Source organism: Macrobrachium nipponense, chromosome 9 (assembly GCF_015104395.2).
Source record: "Macrobrachium nipponense isolate FS-2020 chromosome 9, ASM1510439v2, whole genome shotgun sequence".
Classification (NCBI taxonomy): Eukaryota; Metazoa; Arthropoda; class Malacostraca; order Decapoda; family Palaemonidae; genus Macrobrachium; species Macrobrachium nipponense.
Window position 1 is genome coordinate 41,876,150 of NC_061110.1, and position 12,006 is coordinate 41,888,155.

General features: G+C 34.0%; 1 protein-coding gene and 1 long non-coding RNA gene across 2 annotated transcripts in view; one reads left to right on the top strand and one right to left on the bottom strand.

Annotated features, from left to right (window-relative positions):
• Positions 1–12,006, bottom strand: part of LOC135218523 (putative neural-cadherin 2) — a 643,835-nt gene that overhangs the window by 474,033 nt on the left and 157,796 nt on the right.
• Positions 10,755–11,905, top strand: LOC135218632 (uncharacterized). Its single transcript, XR_010315366.1, has 2 exons — positions 10,755–11,379; positions 11,704–11,905. It is a non-coding gene; the product is annotated as an uncharacterized LOC135218632 (long non-coding RNA).

The following is a 12,006-nucleotide window of genomic DNA, read 5'->3' on the forward strand; positions in this document are numbered from 1 at the left end:
TAGTTACAAGATTAGAGAAAACGTGAGGTTATTGTGGCTATATATATCTATATATATATATATATATATATATATATATATATATTGAAGTAATAAAATTCCACACTCATGTAAGGTGTGTATTACAAAAGTGTGGACTTTTATTACTTCAAATATTCCAGTCACGGTATGTGATTTTTTGAAGAATATGTATATATATATATATATATATATATGATATATATATATACTATACATATACTATACATATACATACATATACATATACATATACATATACATATACATATACATATACATATACATATACATCATACATATACATATACATATACATATACATATCATATACATATACATATACATATATATATACATATACATACATATACATACATAATATATATATATATATATATATATATATGATATATATGAATAACTTGATTACGAAATATATAAACATAAAACGTGATGCTATGTATAACGGAAATTCCACGGGGGAGACTGAAAAACGAGAACTGCCGAGATCTTTCACTCTTAACAACTGATCAGAACAATGAGAAACATAATAGGATTAATAAAAGGTTCAGGTCAATTAAAAGAACCGAAATAACGTCACAGTGAATTTAGTCAGATAACAATACATTTTGTTTTAGGAACAAAGAGGCATATACAAACGGACAGTACAGAATTAGCAAAATCCCGAAGGCAACATTAAGAATTTAGGAGCGGTCAAACATACTGGTCGAAGGCAAGTTAATTCGAGAAACAATACACTTTGTATTAGTAACACTCACTGTCTGAACACTTCCGTAAATTAATGTTCTTATTATACTCTAACTACGAAAGGCTGGGACTTTCCTACAATTAGCGGCGTTGAGACGTTTTTATATTTCGCTTTATATTTACACTGCAAAATCAATCATTGAGTGGGCTCTATCTTTAGTGCCTATACAAGAGAAAAATCCCAATAAAAACAACTTTAGAGATCCTCCTAACTGCTGGGGAGAACAAAGTCTACTTAGGAGGGTTATCCAAGTCTTACAATTTTTCATTCTTTCTCGTTATACACACTATGTTTGATAACCATCAACTCGTGTGTATGGATGTTCCGGGTCGACTAATTACTTCGAACTTGTACTGTAGATCTAAAAAAGTTTAAAGTAACTTTTTTTCATGTCTTCAGGACCTTTCGCTCTGTTAAAACAATCTCAGCATGGAGTATAACAATCATTTTTACCATATTTTCTCAGCATAACTAAAAGAAGGTATTGCACTCACATATCATCCAAATAGCCTTTCTATGAGTTGTAGTTTTTTCTGATCTCATTTCCTTTCGATTTTTTACACCGATGTTCCAAAAAGGTGGAGAGAATAGTCTTTCACCCTGCAGACTGATCTTGTAAGACCATGATATCTTACATAGGTAAGTACTTTTCGTATTTCTATTTTTGCAAATGCCCCATATTTAAGCTACATGGTCGTCAGATATTTAAAAAAAAGCAAATCGAAATGATGAAGTCGTTTCGCATTAATTAGTTCAGTAAGCCAATTTCTTATAAGTTTTAATTAATGACTTGCTAATCCATTTTCCCGAGGGATTTATGAATATCCCGCTAAAGTCTGTCAGGAAAAAATGTCAATTTGGTCCACGGAAAAATCTCAGAACCAAGATGCTCTTTGAACTCATAATTCTCTCTCCTCTCTCTCTCTCTCTCTCTCTCTCTCTCTCTCTCTGTCACAAAACTTCAATTGGTGGAAACGTTCTGTAGAATGAAAACTTTCCTCTGGTTGTTTGAATTTATATCTGAAACCGTTACCTTCCGTACTAAAATATTAGTTAAACATTGATATAATCACGTAAATATAAAGTTTCCATAATTGAGATAAAATATACCAAAAGATATAATCAAAGAGATAATCCAGGATAATCCGAGATCACGAGGTCACAAGCTAAAACCATAGATTTAACCATATGAGATACAGAAGCTTAGCTATACAAAATCCAAAAACATGCATAAAACAGAATATATTAATTTTGTTGCTCATACATCAACAACTTTTTTCATTATGACGGCATCACGGTCAAAACAAACAACGACTTAAATTTAGAACACTTCCAGTTCTCACACAATATTGGTGTTGTTTGATTTGTTTTGAAAGTGCTTTCCCAGTTTGTCCGTAATAAATTTCATCACGGTTTTACAAGGAATTTCACATATGCAACCCGTGACATCTTACGGAAAAATTAATGAAAAGAATATTTATGTTGAAAAGCTTTAAAATTCTAGGGATTTCTAAAAACTTTTCATCTTACGGTAATTTGAGGATGTTATGCTTACTAATTTCAAGTTTGCCATTAGTAAAATAAAACGGTTTTCTAGCGCTCTTCCTTACTACATCTACAAAAGTCCTTGGGTATTTAAGTTTCAAGGCAATATCCTAAATAGTGTTAATCTCAGCGTCAATCAACTGCGGGCTACAGACACGCAAAGCCCTTAGGAACATCCCAGTACAAACAGAGTATTTAGTATTTTGATAGTGATTTTCGGAAGACTGAAAAGATGAAACTTCTCTTATTTCTATGGACTGCTACACCAAGGAAATTCAAATGACAATTTCTTTCCTCCCCTACAGTAAATTTTATAGAAGGGACTAACTTATTGAGCTTAATAAAAAATTCCTGTAGATTTTCGTGAACTGGCCCAATACGGAAAATATCCATACTCCTAAACTATATAATTTTTGGGGGGCAAAATTCATGGTAAGAATTCGGTCTCAACAAAATTCCATGTAAATATTGCTAAGGACCGGGGATGAGTGATTCCCCATAGCTATGGCGAACCTATGAAAAAAAAAAAAAAAAAAAAAAAAAAAAAATCACCGTTAAAACAAAATTTACCTTATTTCCAACAGTATTTCATTTGTGCCGACGATGCCTGAATAAACAGGAAAAAGCGCTTTGGACTGACCCTCTACCTGTCTTTTTCCTGTGCTATTCGCTTATTGTATATATTGTATATAATTAGTCTAATGTCTTGATTACTTTCTCTTTAACTTCCCATACGCACGCCATCTGTTGATTCTTCCCTCACTTTTCCTTCAACCTTGTCCTGTTCTAAGTCTCTATTCCCATTACTCCCCTTTGATATCCTTAGTTTTGTTTACTGAGATACTTCCACCCTCTTGTTAAGTTAGGTGTATTCTTCCTCTATTGAAGACAGTGTTTGTGGCGCTATCTTGTTTATCTTTGTGTATTTTGTAAATTAGATATTAAGTTTAATAATCCTCAATTATTGTGTTATTTGCCAAATGGTTAAAGTGAAGTGATTTGTTATATTAATTTTTGTATTGTGTTAACTTTATATAATAAGTAATTACTAATTATGATTTTAAGTGACTGTTGAGTTTCGTTCACCCGACCAGTGTTTTGCACAGAGTTTATATTTTATTTTAGTGGAATATTATTTTTCCTAAGCTTCCTACTGAGTGTTAGCTAAGGCCATATATAAACTAAGTATTTACCACTGAATATATCTAGATATTCAGATATCTAGATATCTATATCTATATCTATATCTATATCTATATCTATATCTATATCTATATCTATTCAGATGATCAAGGGGCACTATTGTTCTCTAGGAGGATATGCTTTGTAGTTCCAGACTGGCAGTACACAATGATTTGTTATAGACTGTCGTGATACAAATGTTGGGGACGAATCCCTTATTAAAAAGTTTTTATCTTTTATGGGCGGAGGACATTTGACTGTTAGAATTTGGCGTTTTTTATGCATCACGCAGAGAGATTAGGTCCATGAAACTAGTCTCGTATCCGGAAGAGCATTGAGATCTTTCACGCCCCCCCCCCCCCCCCCCCTCTCTCTTTCTCTCTCTCTCTCTCTCTCTCTCTCTCTCTCTCTCTTCCCTAAACATTAATACATAACGTACACTCATTTGCAATAAAAATGGTTGGCGTTTTTGTACTGTACATAACGCTCAGAGATTAGGCTTATGCAATTAGTCTAGTTCACGGAAGAGCATCGAGATCTTTCATTGTTTCTGTATACGGGTAGATAGCTCTCTCTCTCTCTCTCTCTCTCTCTCTCTCTCTCTCTCTCTCTCTCTCTCTCTCTCTCTCTCTCTCCTTTAATCGTTGATAAATAGCATTCGCTCCGTTGCAACAAACAGTTATTATTACTGCAACTTCTAAGTAAATTTAATCGTATACATCACTCAGATTTAGCGTTATTTCTTTTTTTTCCTAAAATGATGATTCAGCTGTGTTCGTCACTTAGTAATCTAGGCTTTATCCTTGGCGTTAGAGCGTACACTGAAAATTGTCTTCTAAGCTTGGCCGTCTATTAGGGGTTTCTTGATGAAATATTCGTTACAAATCATTCTTAGGTTCAATGATATTTAAGGGTTTTTGAATAAGGGCTTAATATATCTACGAGTATGTCAATGAAAGGATTTCTGTTCGTTCACCTAATTGTTTGCCAATATACGTCAGCTGCTATTGTTTCATTTTGAACCAAACTAAAACTTTTCAGTTTTCTTCTGAAGATGGAAAAAGAACCCTATACGATTATTGAGTATAACTTGTTAACTAAAATACTATGTAAATCCCACAAGTACACAAGTTATATTCAACAATCTTGTGGGTTTCTTTCTCCATTGTTTTATATGTTCGAACTGATTCGGGATCGATACAAATATACGGCAGCTATTTTGATTTTTCATTTACATTACTCCTATCCTCATCATTAAATATAATTAATCCTTCATTATATTTATTTTTTTATGCTTCTCGTTTACAACGATTGTATGTTTGGTTCATTGTCAGCCTCCGATTTTTATGCATTATTCAATGTTTAAAATCATCTTCAATCTAATTATTCTCTTTACATTCTTCTTTCATATTTAATTCAGATATCCTTTATTTTCTCGTAAATATACCTATTTCCTATATCCTCACGTTCGTCGGATTTTATTTGGTTGATTAATTTTCGGTGCTCTTGTAAATGTAGATATACAGTATGTGACTTTACGCTTACAGCCAGTCAATACTGAAAGTAAATGCGAAATTTAATTTCCTTCCATGTGTTCCATCATCCGGTAATGGACTGTCACATTCAATGTTTAGTTTAAACATGTGCGCATACAAGCGTTATTCTATCTATAATGATATATAAAATATATATATAGATATATATATATAATATATATAATATATATATATATATAGATATATATAGATATATATATATATTATATATATATATATATATATATAATATAGAAATATATAAATACATATATATATATACATATATATAATATATATATATATATATATATAATATATATATATATATATATATATATATATATATATATATATATACGGGGTGTAACGCGAGTTTCTGCAAATATTACGAGAAATGAAAGAAAAGGAGATTCTAAGCAGAAAAAATTCTATAAACATAAAATACATTTTAAGGCTTCGTTTGTTGGCGGGGTGAATTTTCAAAATAGCCGTTATCATTACAGGATGTCAAAGTAGTCATGGATGGTGGGAGGGGCATAGGGCTGACTTCAATTGTTCTCTATATTAAACTGCTTCGCTTTTCCACCAAGAGCACACCGGGTTACATGTGCCAGCCATATTTCTTATTCATTTTGTGAGCAAGAAACTGGAGACAATGCCTTACCATCCAGTAATGCGGAATATGCAGATATGAGGTTTATTTATGGTTTATGGAACATTGAAATCCACTGTTATAAAAAAAAGTAATTGGGCAATTAGGCAGATGTGAATAAAATACTTCCAAATTGAATGTATTCTTTAGTTACTAAATGTATTCACTGGACTCCAATATAGAACAGAAAAGCAAGTTGAATGGAAACTCCCCTCCATCAAAGATAGGCCTATTCATTACACAACGATCAAAGACTCAAAACATATTATAAAAAAAAACCTCTCCTTCTCCATCAAAAATTATTCATCACACACCATCGAAGGAAAAAAAACACACCTAAGAAAATGCTTTCGTCACTGTCAGTAGAAAAATACTTTCTATATATGTAAAGCTAATCATTAAAATTAAGTTATGGTGTAGAATGTTCACAGGTGATTTACTAATTGAAGGGACTGTAATGTTACATTTTTCTAAAACCTGAGAGAAAAAAAAAATCATAATGAAACAACTATCAATCGAGTGACCATCTTGGCCGAGGGCACTGTTAAGGAAAAATGGTAATTTTAAAAATTCCGTCTCACCGACAAACAAAGCCTTAAAATGTATGTGTTTATAGAACATTTTCTGCTTAGAATAACTTTTTTTTTCATTTCTCAAAATATTTACATAAATTCGTGTTACATCCTGCGTATATATATATATATATATATATATATATATATATATATATATATATATATATATATATATATATATATATATATATATATATATATATATATAACGTTAATGTGTGTGCGTGTGTTATATACTCATATACGTTAATAACTGCAATACTGATAAATGGAACGGAATAGTGGGGGATCAAAGTTCGTTCTCGACTTGCAGATGTAATCGCATCCTGAAAGTTAGAGTATATCGAAAATTCCATCGTGGCTGTTTGTAATACATTCAAATCTGGAACAGTCACGCATATATATATATATATATATATATATATATATAATATATAGATATATATATATATATATATATACGCATTAAGCTTTATATGTCCTTTAATATCTAATCGTTCTACCCCAGAATTAATATATATTAATTCTGAGGCAGAGCGAATTAGATATTGAAGGACATTTGTAGCTTAACGCTTATATATGAATCACCGGTGCTATATTGATATTTATATTTATATATATATAGATTATATATATATTATATATATATATATATATATATATATATATATATATATATCTATATGCACACACAAATTGATTATTATCCAACTGCGTACATTTGTATTAGTTTGCTGGTTATAAGAGAATCATCTATGCATTCTACAGATAGTCGGCCAAGTTCGCATTTTTATGTCATTCCAAGTTTTCTCTTGATCTCCGATCATTTTCTTCACTATGAAATTTTTGATGTCGGACAGCAGCTAGAGTGTCTTGACGACACACAATAACACGTAACTAACTTCTGCAAATGCCCTTGACAAAACCCTGTATTCAGCCACTTTCCAGTCATTGATACAGGGCGCAAAAAAAAAAAACCGCCTGGGATATTGGCTTAAAACATGAAGAATATTTCATTTCCCAAGCGAATAAATCTAGGATGAGACATTACCACTGAAAATGTTTAATTTTGATCATCTATTTATTTTACTAAGGCTATTATATTCAATTGTCTTAAATTTGTATATAGGTTTTTAAAATTTTTTTTATTGTGAAATGAAACGCGTCAAAAGAGAGTGAGAACTAGAGTAATAAATAAGGAAAATAAATTTTTTTTCAAGTTACTATTCAGTTATCTTTAAAACGGAAAGTTTATTCATTGCAACTGGAAGAGCAACCTATAATCCAAGTTTCAACATGAAGGAATAAGAGGTATATAGAACTTTAGTCTCCTGACTGAAGAAGAGCTATGTTTATGCTTCATGGGAAAATCTGGAAGTGATAGGAAAGAAGGAGTTCTAAACTTTTCCTCTAAAATGCTATGAATTTCAGCATAGTAGATATGAGAAGGGGTAGCCTGCCGGGAGTTGCAAAGACGCAAAAGATAACGTTAGATTTCCCCTCTTGCTGTCAACAAAGCAGTGAAAAATAGTATCTGTAGCAAAAGGAGAGTCACACTTCCAAGAAAAGAAACAGAATCAAAAGATGACTTCTGTACTCAAAATGACTCATTCTTTCGTATGATAATTAGGTACAAATAGACTTCAGTTCAGAATAGCTGAGTTCACAATTCACGGTAAAGTCAACCACTGATACCTGGTCATTTGTATCTTGATCCTCGAAGACCTCCCCTCTCCAAAGACGTAGTTTGTTCGGGGACCTCGAGGAATAGGGCAATAGAGGCATCGGAAAAGTATTCGCAAAGCAATTCCTGCTCCTAGCCTCTTGGTAATACTCGCATTTGTTATTTCAAGAACAAAGAGCGGTTGAAGAGGGTGGGCTCTTGAAAGAAAGATTAACTCTAAAATAGTGACACTGAAGATAAATGAAGCTTAAATCACTTTTACAGCCAAATCTACCCGTCAGTGGAGAAAGGAGACGGACTTTTTACTCAATTTTTAGGTAGCTATGTCGGAGTTTCCAGCGTCTCTTACAAGACCGGGGAAAGCTAATTTGAAATTACTCAAGATGTGTGTTTTCTTATATTGATGCAACATACAGTTAGAAATGAAAGGAACTGAATAATAGAAATTAAGGAAACCTATGGAATACAGGTAAGTGAAAATCCTAGTAAACATTAAATCAAGAAATAATTTTGGGATCATGCATGTGAAGACGAAGGTGTAAGTTACGGCAATCTCAGTGAAATGGTTCATAAAAGAAAACTAGTTAACGCTTGAATTAATTAATGTTGGTAACGAACAGCAGCAATTATTATGAAATGATTTTAAATGTCAAAATATCAACCAGAAGGTTGACAGATGAGAAGGCTTAAAATATCAGCGTGAGGAAAAGCCGACTTATTTATATCCCATTACATTTTTTTTTTTTTTTTACATGATTGCTATCCCTGGTAGAAATTTTGCATAGGTTCCTTGGTTATAACAAAATAAGATTAAACGTTTGAGAACGGTTTATATTAATATTAATTATATTTTTACCTTCTGCTCTTTCTAAACAGATTCCCAAAGCAAAAATTATGTTTTATATGCTTTAAGGAACAATATGGTCGTTCTCCCTTTGGCTCTGGGTGAGAGAGCGCAACCTTAATAGGTTCGTCGCAAAGAATGTTGAGCATTCAAATTAATAAGAATAAGAATAAGAATAAGAATAAGAATAATAAGCTGTATGATAAGAGCATCAAGGAAATAGATACCCTAATCCAGACTGTAAGGATTGTATCTGGGGGCATCAGGATGGAGTTTGGAATAGAAAAATGCGCCTTAGTCAGCATACAAGAAGGCAAAGTAACGAGAACTGAAGGGCTAAAGCTACCAGATGGGAGCAACATCAAACACAGATGAGACTGGGTACAAATACCTGGAAATAATGGAAGGAGGGGATATAAAACACCAAGAGATGAAGGACACGATCAGGAAAGAATATATGCAGAGACTCAAGGCGATACTCAAGTCAAAACTCAACGCCGGAAATATGATGAAAGCCATAAACACATGGGCAGTGCCAGTAATCAGATACAGCACAGGAGTAGTGGATTGGACGAAGGCAGAACTCCGCACCAAAGATCAGAAAACCAGGAAACTTATGACTATACACAAAGCACTACACCCAAGAGCAAATACGGACAGACTATACATAACACGAAAGGAAGGAGGGAGAGGACTACTAAGTATAGAGGACTGCGTCAACATCGAGAACAGAGCACTGGGGCAATATCTGAAAACCAGTGAAGACGAGTGGCTAAAGAGTGCATGGGAAGAAGAACTAATAAAAGTAGACGAAGACCCAGAAATATACAGAGACAGGAGAATGACAGACAGAACAGAGGACTGGCACAACAAACCAATGCACGGACAATACATGAGACAGACTAAAGAACTAGCCAGCGATGACACATGGTAATGGCTACAGAGGGGAGAGCTAAAGAAGGAAACTGAAGGAATGATAACAGCGGCACAAGATCAGGCCCTAAGACCCAGATATGTTCAAAGAACGATAGACGGAAATAACATCTCTCCCATTATGTAGGAAGTGCAATATGGAAAATGTAACCATAAACCACATAGCAAGCGAATGCCCGGCACTTGCACAGAACCAGTACAAAAAGAGGCATGATTCAGTGACAAAAGCCCTCCACTGGAGCCTGTGCAAGAAACATCAGCTACCTTGCAGTAATAAGTGGTACGAGCACCAACCTGAGGGAGTGATAGAAAACGATCACGCAAAGATCCTCTGGGACTATGGTATCAGAACAGATAGGGTGATACGTGCAAATAGACCAGACGTGACGTTGATTGACAAAATCAAGAAGAAAGTATCACTCATTGATGTCGCAATACCATGGGACACCAGAATTGAAGAGAAAGAAAGGGAAAAAACGGATAAGTATCAAGACCTGAAAAATAGAAATACGAAGGATATGGGATATGCCAGTGAGAATTGTACCCATAATCATAGGAGCACTAGGCCCGATCCCAAGATCCCTGAAAAGGATTCTAGAAAAACTAGAGGCTGAGGTAGCTCCAGGGCTCATGCAGAAGTGTGTGATCCTAGAAACGGCGCACATAGTAAGAAAAGTGATGGACTCCTAAGGAGGCAGGATGCAACCCGGAACCCCACACTATAAATACCACCCAGTCGAATTGGAACACTGTGATAGAGCAAAAAAAAAAAAAGAAAAAAAATAATAATAATAATAATGTCAACTGGAGATAAAAGGAGACCAAACTCCCTTATGGAAAATCTGAACTGCTAACCAGTTAAATACTGGTTCAATGGTATTGGCACTCAACCTCAAGAGGTAGACGATCAGATATATTAATATATCCCCCTAGAATCATAGCATTCTAGCAGCATGCATACCTGATTTAACTCCTCCTAGTTCATCTCCTATGGTGCTGCTCAGTTGTCCAGAAAATTACGAATATAATTCGTAACTTTCCATTTTTTGTTGTATTAACCGCATATTTTGACTCAAAGGGAGTAAGTAGTAGTTTGATAGTTTTAAGTTGGTATTCAATTAGATTGTTTTCATTTTTAACCCTCTTCCATTGGTTCCCTTATTACCTTGTTATACTATACAAGCCGATATGGTTATGTACTGAAAGACAGGAGAGCAGTAATCACTCAGTCCGCAGTATGGCAGCAACTCCTCCTCCTATTCCTCTAAGCCTTCTGTGAAATTACTAATCTTCGTGTTCAAGTGTTTTTCGCAGATGTGTTTCTTCGTCGATAATCATACAGTGAGGAATATAAACAATATGTGGATGTTGTAAAATCCTTTCTGGACCACTGGATAGCTTCTTCGACTGGTTTGCCACGACCATGTGCCACGTCGAGACGTATGCAGTTCTGAAGTCCTCGTCCTCGAGTTATGACCAAGGGCTTACTTTGATGTATTCAGCATCGTTGTGTGTGATTGAGCCCAAGTGGAGTCCTAGCTTGATGTGTCGTATAATTGGATCCTTTGTCTGCAACTTGCTCTTGTGGTGAACGTCGTCGTCACTTCCACTTATATGCCTCTCTGGACAATAACAGGTATGGGGTTCAACTGAAGGAAGCGGGTTTTAGTTAGATTCCTTGTTATTGCCAGTACTTTCATTTACATTTAAGTAAAGGTCTTGCTAAACCCTTAATTATTAAATAACTATTCTTGGTCCTTTTGAGTCAATTTATTCATATAAAATTCCCAGGTTATTTGCGTTAAAGGTTGCATTGTTATGAAGTTTAGGGCTTTGGTTAATTTTATTTTGTGCGAAACCCTGTAAAAATTTATGCAGCTTAATTTTGAGTAATTCTGGGTTAGTTTAATTTGACTTACTGTTTCCATGTCACTAATAGTGATATTGTTCATATTTTTAGGACAGAGTGGTTACGAACTAAACATATTCACTGAAAAGGACTTTCTCGCTTCGTCTACGTTTTGGATGAGGTCCTTTCGTCGACAGGAATTCCATTTAACTATATAGCGGTCTAACATACGAATGTACTATTTGGCTTGCCACCTTCAGCGTGTTTGTTGTTAATTGTAAGGTGTTAATAATTATATTAATCTGTATGTTAAGGCTGTTTAAATTACTTTCCTAAGTTTTGTTTAATATGTATATATAATAAAAAAGTTTAGTTCATGGCGCCCAACGTGGGGCTTTTAGCGAGAAGGTGGCA